Source organism: Sus scrofa, chromosome 13 (assembly GCF_000003025.6).
Source record: "Sus scrofa isolate TJ Tabasco breed Duroc chromosome 13, Sscrofa11.1, whole genome shotgun sequence".
Lineage (NCBI taxonomy): Eukaryota > Metazoa > Chordata > Mammalia > Artiodactyla > Suidae > Sus > Sus scrofa.
This window is the reverse complement of record NC_010455.5, coordinates 46270180-46284160: the sequence shown is the minus strand read 5'-3', so window position 1 is coordinate 46284160 and position 13981 is coordinate 46270180. Positions and strand designations below refer to the sequence as shown.

At 40.6% G+C, this 13981-nt stretch overlaps 1 long non-coding RNA gene across 13 annotated transcripts in view; it reads right to left on the bottom strand.

The window, feature by feature from the left end:
- LOC106505633 overlaps nucleotides 1-13981 on the bottom strand; it is a 397602-nt gene that overhangs the window by 315182 nt on the left and 68439 nt on the right. The gene's annotated exons all lie outside the window — the stretch shown is intronic.

Below are 13981 nucleotides of genomic sequence, written 5' to 3'. Positions count from 1 at the left end.
CCTAGATAGCCATGTGTGGAGAAAGAGAAGCATTTTATTGCTGTTTTCAGTCCAAATATCTCTTTTCTAATCTTTGTGTAGCCTTGCAGTGCTGGTTTGGGTTGTAGAACCATAAATCCTCTAGTTTTAAGGTCTGATTTTCCCAGCGATCACACACAATGTGTACATTCTGTGCAATGTCCAGCTTTGCCCAGCCAGAACTTCACAGAGGGAAAGACAGAGTCATTGTTCAGTAATCAGTATAATGCAAACCAGAATGAAAATACAACTTTTAGTCTTTTCTGTATCTACATAATTTTGCAATAGTAGAGATTCGGTAATTATCAGTTTCCTTTAATTGGACTTCCTTAACCTTTTACAACCCATGCCCTTTGATAAACCTAAATATCCCACACCAAACCCTCAGAGTTTTTGAAACATATCCTTGGTTGTGTGGGGGTGGGGAGGAGCCTCATCTCTTTCTTCCTCTCTTTCACTGTTCAAAGTCACCAACCCCAGAATTTAAACTCTCTCTTCTGTAGGTGACCACATGGCAACATTTGTCAAGCTTGACCTTCCCCCAATTCTATTATAAAAAATTGTAAGTTGCTTTTTAATTTCCAACTATTAAACTCCAACATGGAATGTGCTTTTATTAACTCCCCATCCATTCCATCAACCTACCCACAGAGATTTCTGATATGCCCCCTGGGATACAAATGCCCTGCACTTGAGGATTAGAGGTAGGGCACACTTACAAATAATCTTGAGTTATTACAGTTCTGCTTTTTCTTTGATACGTTATCTGTGTCTAAACTCCTTAAGGTATTATTTTGTTCTTTTTTATGGCTGAGTAATAATGCCATTTTCAGCAACATGGATGGAACTAGAGACTCTCATACTGAGTGAAGTAAGTCAGAAAGAGAAAGACAAATACCATATGATATTACTTATATCTGGAATCTAATATAAAGCACAAATGAACCTTTCCACAAAAAAGACTTGGAGAATAGAACTGTGGTTGCCAAGGGGACGTGGAGGGAATGGGATTGACTGGGAGCTCAGGGTTAATAGATGAAGACTATTGCCTTTGGAATGGATTAGCAATGAGATCCTGCTGTGTAGCACTGGGGACTGTGTCTAGTCACTTATGATAGAGAATGATAATGTAAGAAAAAATAATGTCTACATGTATGTGTACATGTATGTGTAACTGGGTCACCATGCTGTACTGTAGAAAAAAAATAATGTATTGGGGAAATAAAATAAAAGCTGAAAAAAAATTATCTCTGAAACTCAGTTCCTTTATGAAGTGAAACTTCATAAAGCTCTTATGAAAATCTGGAGGGATCATTTACAGAAAGGGCTTGGCACAGTGCCTAGAATATAGTAAGTGCTCAATGAATGTTAGATAGGGCAATCAGGGTTTCTGAATACAGTTGTACAGATGTGTATTATGCAACTCCATAAGGTGCAAATCAAACTGCAGTGTGAAAGACTGTCATTGGAATTGTGGTATGTAAGAAACAATAGGTATACTGACAAAAACATATATTTATGTATATCATATAATATATGTAAACTATTATAAATATATATATAGATAAATCTGTTCCCAATGATCCCTGTAAATTGCTCAAGCATGGGATATCTGAATTACCAAGACTCCTTCTCTGCTCCTGCTGTGCAGTATCATCAGCAGAGCCAGGAAGTCCCAGCCAGTAAAGTATGCAGTCCCAGGCCAGCAGGATCAAATCCAAATAATCTCCCAAGCCAACTCTTGAAAAGGAACTGCATCGATGACCCAAAACGAAAGGGAGTTTAGAACTGAGACGTTTCAGGAAGGGCCAAGTGAGGTTTTGTGCAAACTTGCCGGGCTCCCAAGGAAAAGGTTTATGTCACTTTAAATATTGGTTGTTTAGACTGGGATTACCCTGAGAGCACCATGCTGCTATTATGGTGAAGATCAGTACCCATAGGAGAGCCTCTCTATCTCTATTTGTTTGGACTTGATGCAAAGGCTGGCCCTACACCCCCAGGCTGTAAGTGTTTTGTAATCAGGGGACACTGGATGCTTCAGTTCCTGCCTGAGACATGTGACCACAAAAACAATAGGAAAAGATGGAACAAGTTGAGGGAGCCGAGTCTGGAGAACATTCAGTTTGTCACAGGCCCCTTGACCATGTGTTTCATGGCATGAAACACTCAAGGCAGAATGTGACATCAAAGAAAAGAAAGAGAATCTGTGACCAAATAATATTAGTGTGGAGGACTCCAATTGGGCCACCTAGTTAGAGCAGATCAAATCCCTCCAGTTAGTGGGAAGTGCATTTCCCAGATGCATTACTCTATGGCCGAATTCACCATGTGTGAAATGATACCACTCACTTCCCTTTCCCATTGGCATAACTCGTTGCTACCCAATGATTGGCATGGCTGGCCTTTCTGGGCAGGAAACACTTAACTAAGCTGTTCAATTCCATTTCAAAGCATATTTACTCTTTACCTACTATGTTAGATAAAGGGATGGGAATAGCATGAAAATAAGGAGAAGCAGATTCCCCCTCAAGGAGCACTCTGGGCAGTCAAAAAACTAGCAGAAAAGGAAACAAGTGCAAAGTGGGAACTATGTGCTGAAAATAAAACACAAATGACCAGTTCATAATTACATTCAATTTAGACTGAAGAACCAGATGACATCAAGAAATTTTGGATTAAAGCAGATTTAGATCCAGAGAAAAGATACTTGAGGCATCACCAAGGAAGATGTTCATCAGTTGTTTTAAAAGAAATTGTATTTTTCACTTGCAAAGTAGTAACTTACTATATCTACAGAGGAAAATCACTTTGTTTCAGTCATTGCATGCATGATTAATTAGTCAATGAATTAGAAAATCATGCTTTAGTGGGATCTAATTTACTTAGTGAGCTCAATTTATTTGGGATGCAAGGTGTCCAGATAAAAATCTTTTTCAAAAATCTTCCCTGCTCCTGATCTTATTCTCTAACCACTGATCCTTTTATTCTTCTTAAGTCATCACCAGCTTCAAATGAAAGTAGGAAAATGGTTGAATTTGGACTTGAGTAAATGAAAGGTTATCCTCTGAGTTTAAGATGCCTTTGATATATTACATAATGATCTAAGTGAAAAGACAAGATTGGAAATTTCAAAAATAAATCTACCAGGTTTGGATAAGGAACTGAAAACCCAGCTCCTTTGCACCCTAGGACATTCATTGACTTCGCCTGTTTTGTTGAGATCTGTTGGGGGCCATAGCTGTTATTATAGTCAGCTATGGCCCCCAAATGGTTCTAGAAAGTCTGAATAGCATATCCACACAGTCTGAGAACTTGCCACCTTTTACGTGGACGGGGTAGCAGAACCTAGTCCCTTCCCCATGAGCTAAGTTTTGTACTATTTGATTTGAAGAGGTCAGAGTAAACTTCAGAAAATCAAAGCATCAGCTGGCCACTTGAAATAAAAATAACTTTTATCAAGTAGCCACTATCAACCAGGCAGCTTGAATCACTTAAGTCTCAAAGGCCAGCTGGGTGGGAGTATCCTCAGGCCCATTTTACAGATAAAGACACAAACTTGTTCAAAGTCAGAGAGCCAAGAAATGGTAGAGCAGGATTGAGAACCATGTCTGCTAACTTCTTAGAAACATAATTAAGTAGGTGAAGGCAAAAGAATTGAGATCCTGCTCTTTTTCATCCAAAGCCTGGCCCCTGAAGGAAATAAACACCTTAGCTGCATTAAGTCCCTTATGGACACTACTTAATACAAAACATTTGTTTAGAAAGACTCTTCTGTTAGAGGATAATGAAGACTCTGCACTACCATCTATGGAGCATTCACTGTATACAAGGTCTTATGTTGGGAAATACTGGGTATGGACATGGGGCTGCCATGGCTCAAAGCCTAATCAAAGATTCAAACAAGCATAGAGGAGTGACTGGCTATCCACATATATACACAGAGGGGTGGAGTATATTCATTAATTTATTAATTCAGCAAATATTCACTATCACTATTTTTGGAGTATCTGAACCTGTATTTACTTACATGAAAAATGAGGACAAAAATGTCCTTGGTTGCTTCCATTAACTATTGCAAGGATTCAATTAAGGAATGTGTAAAATAATTTGGATGATTATAAACTGCTCCACCACCACACAGTTCTTATTGAAGTGAGGCGATTCTACACAGAGGTTTAGAGTTTGTTTTGCTTCTTTTTTTTTCCGAGCTGCACCCCCAGCATTGGGGATTCCCAGGCTAGGGGTTGAATCTGAGCTACAGCTGCCAGCCTATGCCACAGCCACAGCAATGCCAGATCCGAGCCACATCTTCGACCTACACCACAGCTCACAGTAATGCCAGATCCTTAACCCACTGAGTGAGGCCAGGGATTGAACCTGCCACCTCATGGTTACTAATTGGATTCATTCCTACTGCACCACAATGGGAACTCCAAGGTTCAGAGTTTGAACTCCTCTGATGGGTGAACTGGGGCAATGTGTGCTCTTACTATAAACCCCCATCTTGGAGTTCCTATCGTGGCTCAGTGGTTAACGAACCCCTCTAGTATCTATGACAATGCCGGTTCGGTGCAGCATTGCTGTGAGCTGTGCTGTAGGTCGCAGACATGGCTTGGATCCTGTGTTGCTGTGGGTGTGGCATAGACTGGCGGCTACAGCTCCAATATGACCCCTAGCCAGGGAACTTCCATATGCCATGGGTGGGACCCTAAAAACAAACAAACAAACAAAAAAAACCTCTCTGTTTTTTTAATTTAATTTTTTATTGCAGTATAGTTGATTTACAATGTTGTATTTCAGGTATACAACCAAGTGATTCAGTTATATGTGTATATATATATATATATATTCTTTTTTAGGTTCTTTTCTAGTTATTACAAGATATTGAATATAGTTCACTCTGTTATACAGTAGGTCCTTGTTGTTTACATATTTTTATATAGAGTAGTATGTATCTCTTCATCTCAAATTTCTAATTTATCCCTTTCCCCTTTGGTAACTGTATGTTTGTGTTTCTATTTCATTTTATAAATAAGTTAATTGATATCATTTTCTTAGATTCCACATACAAGTGATATCAATGATATTTACCTTTCTCTGTCTAACTTACTTCACTTAGTATGATACTCTCTAGGTTCATCCATGTGGCTGAAAATGGCATTATTTCATTCTTTTCTATGGCTGAGTAGTATTCCACTATATATAGGTACCATATCTTCTTTATCCTTTCTGCTGTCATGGACATTTAGTTATTTCCATGTCTTGACTACTGTGAATAGCACTGCAGTGAACTTTGGGAAAAACCCGTCTCTTAAGTTAACCTGAGTAAATGCTTATTTATTAACCACAAAATTGCCTGATGAACATTTGGGGTACGTGGGTTCTGGACACAAATACAGCACCAAAACTATCATTTCTAAGATGAAAGCCCCCAGGGTACAATGAAAAGAGGACACACTTGAGTATCCAGCAGACTAAACCCTGACTCTGCCACTTACTGGCCTGAGACAGTATAATTTCCAAACTCACTCAACCTTGGTATCTTCACTTATAAAATGGGTCCACCAAATCTCATAGAGCTGTCAAAACAGTTAAATGAGAATATGGCGATAGAGCCCTGGTTTATTGGAACTGCTCAGTAAATTGTAGAGGTGTAGCATTGGCTATGCATGGATCCCGGCATTAATACAACATAACTATTTCTGTTTTTCACCGTCTCTTGAATTGGTGAAGGTAATTTCAAGAAAGCTGGAAAGATGGATAGGGCATGGCTGGCTTTGATCCCTCCTCACCTTCCCTGTCACCTTCTTTTTGTTAACTGCTATCTCATGGCAGGATAGAAAGGCTTGCACTTGGCCAGGCCACTTTGGGACTGGCAGAAAAGCAAAGTGCTGGCTGTTGCAGGGGGTCTCTCGTGACCACATCCTTAATAGCTAGGCCTCCAGTGGGGTACATCCAACTCTACTTCCTACTGAGGTCCTTTCCAGGCAGCCAAGAGGACCCCACACCAGCCTCTCCCCAACATCCCATCTTATCCTTGAGCAATGCTCCTGCATCCAGTCCCAACACATTCTGAAAACACAAGCCTGTGCCAGTCCAGCAGCCTCTCCCAGAGCAGCTGACCAACCTTCTTTGGTTCCCCCAGAACGAGGTAGTCCCCAGGCCACAGTCCCCTTAGTTGGGATTTTTCAGGCCTGAATCAGACATTAGTCATCTAAGTCTCCCAAACACTGGGGATACATTCCAAACTCTCCAAGAGTGTCTTGAAATCTCTTTCCACCAGACTTGTGGGGCCAGCAGACTTCTGTAAAGATAAATTTTCCCAGGTAGCACCAAAGCAGCCATAGATGATGCTATTCAAGTAAATGTGTTCAATGGCATTTTATTTATGGACACTGAAATTTAAACTACAGAGAATTTTCATGCCACAAGGTATTTTTTTTCACTCCCCACATTTTACATTTTACAAATGCAAGAAACCATTATGAATGCAGGGCCTTAACAAAACCAGGCAGTAGACCAGATCTGACCCACAGGCTATAGCTTCCTGACTCTGGGTTAGATGGCAGAATCCTTGCCCCTCCTCCAGAAAACAAAACACAAACACCAAGGAAATGAAGATGTCACACAGAATACAAGAAGTCTCACCCAAAAAGCCTCCCCACCCATCTGTTCACACTAACTCACCCTCCACACTCTGGCTTCTTTTGATAACCTTAAAGGTGGGACTGGCGGAAGGGAGGAGGCAGTCTGTCAAGAGTACTAGACCAGCTTATCAAATCTTTTCTTTAAAAAACTCTACTTAAAAGAGACACATGCACCCGCATGTTCATTGCAGCACTATTCACAATAGCCAAGATGTGGAAACAACCCAAATGTCCATCGACAGATGATTGGATTAGGAAGATGTGGTATGTATACACAATGGACTACTACTCAGCCATAAAAAAGAATGACATAATGCCATTTGCAGCAACATAGATGGAACTAGAGACTCTCATACTGAGTGAAATGAATCAGAAAGACAAAGACAAATACCATATGATATCACTTATAACTAGAATCTAATATACAGCACAAATGAAACTTTCCACAGAAAAGAAAATCATGGACTTGGAGAATAGACTTGTGGCTGCCCAGGGGAGAGAGGGAGGAGTGGGAGGGATCGGGAGCTTGGGGTTATTGGATACAACTTGGAATGGATTTACAAGGAGATCCTGCTGAGTAGCATCGAGAACTATGTCTAGATACCTATATTGCAACAGAACAAAGGGTGGGGGAAAAAATGTATACATGTAAGGGTAACTTGGTTCCCATGCTATACAGTGGGAAAAAATTAAAATAATAAAACAAGAATAATAAATAAATAAATAAAAATACACATACACACAATTGTTTTACTTGCCTTATCCTTTTGAATCTATTATATTGACACCTCAGTTGAAAGAGACAGGAGTTCCATTCTTAAAGCTTGTTGCCATAGCAATTACTGTAACTGTCATCATCACTGCCCAGAATCTACCAGTAAGAGGCGAAGAAAGAAATATACTCAGATGGAATAAATGGTAGAAATTCTGTTTTTTTTTTTATTTACATGTTAAAGTTGTTTATTCACAGTTATCAAAAGAAGCAAATTTATCCTCCTTACATAGCTAGGCTTATCTTCTTTGTCCTAGATGTAGTCTGAGATGAGAGTTGGGGCCACTTTTTTCCCATTGTTAATTTAGTCATTCTTAAGAATGTTGGCTTTGGGGAATCATGTGACCTCTTCCAATTCTGGCTTTGTCCACAGGAACAGAATCTGGCCCTAGGATCAATTGTTGTAACTATTTATGGGGCTGAGATATTTCAGCTTCCTGGGGGACTCATTTTTTTGCATATTTTCAATAGGAAGTTGGTTTTAAGTGTTTGTAAGTAGCAAGTGCATGTATACTCCTGTCGAGGCCATTTTTGCCAAGTGGACTACTTTGCCACCAAGCTTCTTTCAGCTTCGTTTGTTTGTTTCTTTGTTTTTGACCTTGGAGACCATAGGGTTTACACCTCCAGAAAAGAGAAGCTCAACTTAAATGGAAAACGATAAAGTCTGGGTGGTTTAAACTAAACTCATTTTCCTTCTGTAAGTGTCTCTCTGTCGTAATAAAGCTGTAGGACATCAAATGGATATTAACGTGCACCCTATCAAGGGAGCGATTTCTAGGCCACATTTTTAAGAATACCTGTAGTTCAGAGTCTCATATGGTCTGCCTTCTGACAAGTCCAAAACACCGAGGAAACGTGTCCCCATTTCTTTCCTCCACGTCTTAGAGAGTCAGGAGGGTACAGAAGTAATCTTTCTTCCATTTCCATTTTTTCAGGTGATGAAACTGAGGCCCAGAGAGATCTTTGCAGAAATAAGAGCACACAGGTCATAAGAGGAAGCCTCAAATATGACTTTATATACAGACCTACACACTTCTTTACTTAGGTGATAGTGAATATGCTTCAAAACAGGGCCACAGAATAATTTCTCATAGATCAAGGTACTTACTGCAAAACGTTTTGTAAAACTTACCATTCCAAAGCTGTGAAGCAGTAACAATATTATCTAGCTTAGAATCAGAGGACTCAGACCCAAAGATACCTAAGAGATTATAAAATTCTGCTCATTCATTTTACACTGTGAAAAATGAGGCCCAGAGGGGATAAAAGATGTTCCCAGGTTATCCAGCTAATTGGAGGCTGAAAGACTGAGCCTACTGACGTTTTATGTCCCTTTTCACTAGATTCAGGATGGCAAATGTACTCCCTCGCTTGGTGTCAGTAGCAGACATCAATAATCAATCACAGTACTCTTTCTCTGACAAGTCTCCTCTCAATCTCACAGTCATTCCAAACACAGCAGTCCAGGCAGTCATAACTCATGACTCAGAGCTGATCCTAGAAATAAGGCCTATTTTCCATCCATGTTATTAAAATGCCTATTACAATTTCAAAGTCCCCTTATTGACAGGTTCATGCTATATAGCAGGCATGGTACACAAAGTATTTAACTGAAACCTCACAACTCTGTTAAGGTGACATAATTGGAGTTAGGAAAACTGAAGTTCAAAGAGACTATGTAACTTACTCAAGGTCACAGTAGTGATTTGCAGTCAACTAGAAGCTAGTAGGTACCAGACCGAAGATTGGAATCTAGATCTTTAAAAAAACATGTAGACATATTTAAATAGATACACACACATACACACACACATGAATTTCATTTAAAGATTCTCTATATCCCATATTATTCCTTTTAATTTTTTAAAAATTTTTAATAAAAATTGTATATATTTAAGGTTTCCAATGTAATCTGATATACATACACACTGTGAAAATATCACTACAGCTGAGCTAATTAACACATCTCCTCCTCACATAGCTGCCATTTGTGTGTGTGTGATGAGTGACCTGAATCTATCCTCTCAGCACATTTCCATTGTTCAAAAGAGTTATCATGAAGTATAGTCCTCATTCTTCTACGTTAGATCTCCAGATGTACTCATCTGACATAATTACAAATGTATATGCCCTTTGACCAAAGTCTCCCCATTGCCCCTGCCCCTCCCAGCCCCTAGTAACCACTGTTCTACTCTCTCCTTCTAGGAGCTCGACCTTTTTTTTTTTTTTTTTTTTAAGATTCCACATATAAGTGAGATCATACAGTATTTTTCTTTCTGTTTCTGGCTTGTTTCACCCAGCATATTCTCTTCCAGGCCCCATGTTACCACTAGTGGCAGGATTTCCTTCTTTCTCATGGCTAAATAATATTGTAATAATATTGTATAGTATGCATGTGTGTCTGTATGTGTGCATATATAACACACACACACACACATATAAAACACATTTTTTATCCATGTATTCTTCAACATACACTTGGGTTGTTTCATTATCTTTTTTTTCCAGCCACATCCATGGCATATGGAAGTTTCCAGGCCAGAGATCAAATCTGAGCCATGGCTGAGACATATGCCACAGCTGTAGCAATGCCAGATCCTTAACCTACTGCACCACAGTGGAATGCCTCCCTATCTTGACAGTTGTGAATAACACTGCAATGAACATGGAAGCGCAGACACCTCTTCAAGATACAGATTTCATTTCCTTCATATATACGTATGAAGGTATCTCCATGCTGTTTTCTCTAGTGGCTGCACCAATTTACATTCCCACCAACAATGTACAAGGATTCCCTTTTCTCCACATCCTTGCCAGCATTTGTTATTTCTGGTCTTTTTTGATGATAGCCATTCTGACAGGTATGAGACATCTCACTGTGATTTTGATTTGCACTTCCCTGATCAGTGATGTTCAGCACCTTTTGAATATCTGTTGGCCACTTGTATGCCTTCTTGTGAGAAGTGTCTACTCAGGTCCTGTGTCTCTTTTTCAGTCAGCTTATTTGTTTTCTTGTTATTGAATTGTTTGAGTTCTTTACATATTTTGGATATTAACCCCTTATCCTATGTATGTTCTCCCACACCATAGGCTGTCTCCTGACTGTTCAGAAGCTTTTGAGTTTGATGCAACCCACTTGCCTGTTATTTCTTTTGTGGCCTATGCTATTTGCTCCCAACCCCCACCAAAATCATTGCTCAGATCCATGTCAAGGAGTTTTTTTCCTTGTGTTTTCCTCTAATGGTTTTACAGTTTCAGGTCTTCTATTTACATCTTCAATCCATTTTGATTTGATTTGTATACAAGGCAAGAGATAAAGTCTAATTTTTCTTCTGCATTATATCACTCTCTTTTGAGTTCAGTCGTTATCTTATCTCCATCCTATTTCTTCCCCATCAAATATCTTCACTGTGGATAGGTGGATTAGTTTTTCCTTGCTGAATTTAACAGTAAGATCAGACGCTCTAAGTTCACTGAATTAGAAACACAAAGCAGTTCCCTATCTTTGCCATCTCCCCTCACTGCAGCTTGCTGTACGTTAGAAATGGCCTTTTCCTGAAAGGCATATTCTGTGGAACAAATAAACTACCTTTTGTTAGAGATTTGCAGTGGCCCTCCCCCAGGTCCCACCCCCTCACCACATCCATTTCCAAACCCCTTACACAACTTCCTCTGCTTCCCTGTCCTCAAGTGAACACGAACAAATTCAGCCCTGCTGTGTCTGGCATGTAAAATGGACCTGGGGCCAAGCCAAAATCAAGTATTCTAGCATTTTCTAGCAATTCACCAGCAAAAAGATTAAGAAGCTCTTATGGTCATTCTCTTTGTAAATGCCCCACCAGGGTGGCTGACGAGACAGGGCATATACAGAATCTTTTGCCTTTATCTTGCAAGATCAAAAGGTAAAGAAAATAAAGACCTGAGAGAAGTACGTGTTACACACAGCCAATGTGGGATTTTCAGCTGTTTCTACATCAGTTAATGGTCCATCCAAGTCTATAAGGGTAAAGTCCAAGAAAGATCACAACAAAATGCCCTTTTCTGGACAGAGAAGTAAATCTGCTGAGATGAGCTTTCCTCAGTAAACATGGCCTGTCTCTGCTGACCTAGCTCGGCTCCTAGAGTAAAACCTGGGAATTCCCATCGAGGCCCCATAGCACTAGCACATGGCCCGAGGCCCGCTTCCTCACAAAATGGACCCAGGTTTTAAACACCACTGGTCCCTCTCTGCAGCTTCTACTCGAAGTCAAGAGAAATAAATGGCCTTAAAAGATCCTCTTAAAAGAGTAAACGACATTTATCTCCCTGGTAAAGAAGATGAAAACAAACATCCTTAGTGTTTGCATGTCGTGAGTTGAGATTCTGGTCCTTCTGGCAGAAGCTAAACACTTGGCCTCTTTTTGGGCTATATATTTCTGATGCTTGCTTGTAATTGGCTTCTTAGGAAGATAAACAGCCTTTGGGCCTCCAAGAAAATTGGCTATGACCACTTGCTTTGCCAGTGTCAAAACGCAAGCTGCTGAGAAGTGTTCATCTTACCTGAAGGCGTAGCCTTCATCAGTAAACAGTTTATCCCACACCTTGTTAATACTGAGAGGCATCTCATGTAAACTCTGAATTATTTGAGCCTCTTGCAGCATTTAGAAACACAGCTGCACCTCCTGGTGTCATGTTGAAGTTCCCTAGTCGGGTCTTCAATAAGATCATGTAGCCATAACGGGTTGGGAAGAAAAGGTAAATAGTTCGTGGTTTTGTAATTTGTATACAGCTGTGTTTGTAAGCACATGGGAATCTGGGTAGGCAAATGCCGCCTGTGACTCTGGGGTTCAACGGTGTGGCTGCCATCAGTCAGGAAGCACTGAGTCACTACAGACATTTTCACATGAAGTCTGAGCAGCACAGACAGCTGGTCTAAATAGTCAAAGTGGTTTACAGTAAGTGCTATAGGAATCTTATCCTGACAATGTATTAACACTTAGAGGAGTAGCAGAGAAAGCGAGAAAGAGAGAAAGAAAGACAGAGAGATGGGGGAGAGGGGAGGGAGAGAAGGAGAGAGACACACAAACAGACAGTGAGATCCCTTCTGTCTGCTTCTGATGCTGAAAGACTTCTCAGAGGATGTGGCACTGGGGGTGGATATTGTGTTATATTTCATCAGCCTAGGATGACAGAGAGGACATTCTAGGCAGGACAGTTTAAAAGCCAGGCCTGATGTCTAATTGTATGTAATTTATATGCCTGTACCTCCATCTGCTCCATCCTAGTTTTCTTTTGTGTTTTCTTTTTAAACCCCCCTTCCCTGGCTTTCCTTTCTCTATCCAAATATCCTTCCTACACATTTATACCTTTCCTAAATCTTAATTATAAGAGTTCTGCCCTTATGGGCAGGGATCATATCTGTGTCCTCCATGACTTTTTATACCCTGTTCTTATACCTGGAGGATGGTGTGAGTTTAGTAAATATTTATTGAATTAAAACTCGGGCCACAGGCTATTTCTCTTCCCTTCATTTCCTTTGCATGCCCAGCCCACCAGCCATTCATGTTTGCCTCCCATTTGCCGCCACTTCCCATGACTTAGGCATGAATGGTGGTCCACATGTATTTGATGGAACAAGGGATGGAGCAGTTGGTGACGCTGGTGGCAGGAAGAGTGCCCACAGATCTGTAAACATGCTCACCTTATGGCCATGACCATACACAAGCTATTTGATTTTTGGAATGGAATTACAATACCCGGGCACAGGGCTGAGCCCTTCCTGTGTGTTATCTGATTGAGTCATCCCAACAATACCATGAAGTCAGGACCACCACCCTCTTCCTGCCATGGGTGATAAAAGGAAGGCCCAGGGAGGGGCAATCACCTGTCCCAGTTCACTGAGATTGAACACAAGGGAATCAGAAATTGCATTTCTATAGTGTCACTCCAGAACCTCAGTTCTGAAGTCCATTCTACAATGACGCCATTATTTCATTCTATACAGCAAACATCCCACACAACAAATTATCCCACAGAGTAATTACTAGACCTCCTTTAGAACCTGCTTGATGCCCACACAGTACAGAGAAAGAGGAGCAGGAGCAGAAAGGGAGGCAGAAAAGGGAAAAGACAGGGTGCTCACCCAAGGGCCAAAATTGGTTTACATGTGCATAGATTTTCTCTGGCCCCCTTTCGTTCCTACCTGAATTGCTTCCCTCTCCTTCTAGCTGCTTAGGGAATAAAATAGCATAGGAAATAATAAAATTTATTAAGCAATATCTAAATGGGAAGGCCCAAGCTGCTGGTCAGTGGTTTCCAGAGTCATCTCTGAAGTCTATTGTTGGTCTGCTGTGTGTGGTTATTCCTGCCACTGCTTGCCAACTTCTGAGCACATAATGGAGAACCTCTCAAAATCCCTTCCCTCTCCCAGGTAGGGCAGTGGTACTCCCGGCAACGCTGTGAACATAGGCTTAGAGACTAACAAATCTTGGCCTCAGGTGTCAGCCAGGTACGCAGCCGACTATGACTACATCCCCTCTGAATACCCATTTCTTGGAAACTGGAC